Consider the following 2,500-nt stretch of genomic DNA (forward strand, 5'->3'; position numbering starts at 1 on the left):
ATTATACTTTTTTTACAGTTTTTTATTAGTAATTCTTCTGTCCGGATTCTTTCCCAATAAGGACAATTCTCTGCAACACACAGAGTAGATTTATGCCTTAATAATTAATTAGCATACAGTACAATTGATGAGTGCAGTATAATCCATTTTATAACCCTTTATGCGGTTTCAGTTCAACGCGTTACTGTACTGATCACCTGTTCAGCTGTCCTTCCAACAGTTATTTTTTTGCCCCGGCTTGCCATCCGCCAGGGTAATGCTGTGCATCTTCATATCCCAGTAAGGTGGCAATGTCGAGAGCTTTCTTGCTCCAATTCCCTACTGGGCACGCCGTGAAGTGTAGTGACTATATGTCATCTAATTTGATGTGGAAAAAAAGTAAATTTAAGCTGCAGTGTGTGCTAATCCATTTTGAAACACTCAGAATATAGATTCTTGCTGCATAATGCCTGTTTAGTGAATGGCTGAGGTGCTGTTAAATGAGATTCAACCGAAATAAAGCTATAACGTCTCTCACCATTTCTGCTATATTTTTCTGTCTCCCTTACCTACCAGCTATTCACTTAATACAATGCCACAAAAAGCCCTGTTTCCCCCCTTTCTTTTAGCTTTCCCAGGTCTCTCATGTAGTGCCGTCCTCAGGAGGGATGAGGCAGAAGCCGGAGTTGACATCTTGACTATAAAAATCACTCAGACTAAGTAGGAGGCTTGTAGTCAAAAACTATGTTTACTCAGTGTGTGTGTGTGTGTGTGTGTGTGTGTGTGTGTGTGTGTGTGTGTGTGTGTGTGTATGTGTGTGTGTGTGTGTGTGTGTGTGTGTGTGTGTGTGTGTGTGTGTGTGTGTGTGTGTGTGTGTGTGTGTGTGTGTGTGTGTGTGCAGGTACTGTAGGAGGATGAAAGCATCTCACAGAAGCAGACAGCTTTAGATACTTCTTCAGGCTGCTACTGTTCCCTTACCACTATGTGTACACACACACACGCACGCACGCACGCACGCACGCACGCACGCACGCACGCACGCACGCACGCACGCACGCACGCACGCACGCACGCACGCACGCACACACACACACACACACACACACACACACACACACACACACACACACACACACACACACACACACACACACGCACGCACACCTCAGGCACTCTCAGGGACCTCAAAGCAGCCTGCCTCTACATTTCTACCTCCCCTTCATGCCTACCAAGAGTTAAACTATGATGTTAGAGGGGTGTTGGACAGGGTGGAGTATTGGGAGACAGGATATATTCGGATAAAGTAGACATATACAGAGTAGACACGGCATCAGCCCTCTGCTGGATATATTCAGATACAGTACTCATATACAGTATATGTATGGCATCAGCCCTTGGTTTGATAAGCTCAAGCAACGACAAATGCCTCAGTTATCATTTGTTTACCCTCAAACGCATGGCCTTATTTTTAACCAAAGACAATGAGTGTTTCTATGACATATAATTCAACTATTCACATTTGTGGCGCCCTCAATGGGCAGAAGTGAAAGCACTTTTGGAGGTGCACTCTAACATGCAATTCCAATTTGTGGTTGATTGGATGTTGCATTCAGGGTATGGCATTGTTTGTAAGAAATAGGCCCCTCCCACTAATTCTGGAAGCAAATTACAGGCAAACATTATGGTAAAACAAAAAAGCTATTTGACGCTCATTGTCACATGACTCCCGAGATCATACAGACCTAATTTGGTGAAGATGGGTAAAAACTCTCTAGACATCTCCAGTCTTGATCCTCGCCTACATCTGGCTAGCTTGCCAGTACTTGCATGCCTGCATCTTTCTTTAGTATAGCTACGTCAATGTAGGAACTGTAGGTGTGGGATGCCATTGTAATTGATGTCTGTGTGTTGGCTTCCAGAGCACAAGTTTGCTGGCTGGGAGCTGCTGGTGCACCAATGGCAGTGACCGGCCAGCAGTGTTGATTTCGTTGACCAAAACTATGACGAAAAATATTCGTTGTCTACCTTTTTTCACTGACGAAAACGAAATAAAAAATAAATAAAAGCTACTATAACTAAAACTAAGACTAAATATATTGACAATTTCGTCAACAAATAAAAACTAGACAAAAATGTTAGACAGGGACTAGTGGAGAAGAGATCCAGTAGAACTAAGCCAAGTCATTTTATGTTTGGTTGCGCTAGGGGAGGGACAGCGAGTGCATTTTCCGGCAGCGGCTGCTGCCGCGGAGCTGCCGGCGGCGCCAGCTTTGGGAGTGTGCTGCGTTTGTGTAACGCAGTCCCCACCAATATTATTTACGATTCTGTGCCTATCGGTACATAACTCGGACGGCGCTTAGTCGACTAGCAGACCATCGGCCGGTCGTCGCAGGCACTCGCGCCTGGAGGCGCTCGGGCGCGACTGGAGGCGCTCGGGCGCGACTCCTTGGCCTCAAGGTCTGCTGAGTCGGCGCGCCTCCGTCATGGTCCAAAACTATACTTTATCGGCGGAAAAAATAAG

The sequence above is a fragment of the Gymnoscopelus braueri genome, assembly GCF_963280865.1.
Source record: "Gymnoscopelus braueri genome assembly, chromosome: 9".
NCBI classification, from domain to species: Eukaryota; Metazoa; Chordata; class Actinopteri; order Myctophiformes; family Myctophidae; genus Gymnoscopelus; species Gymnoscopelus braueri.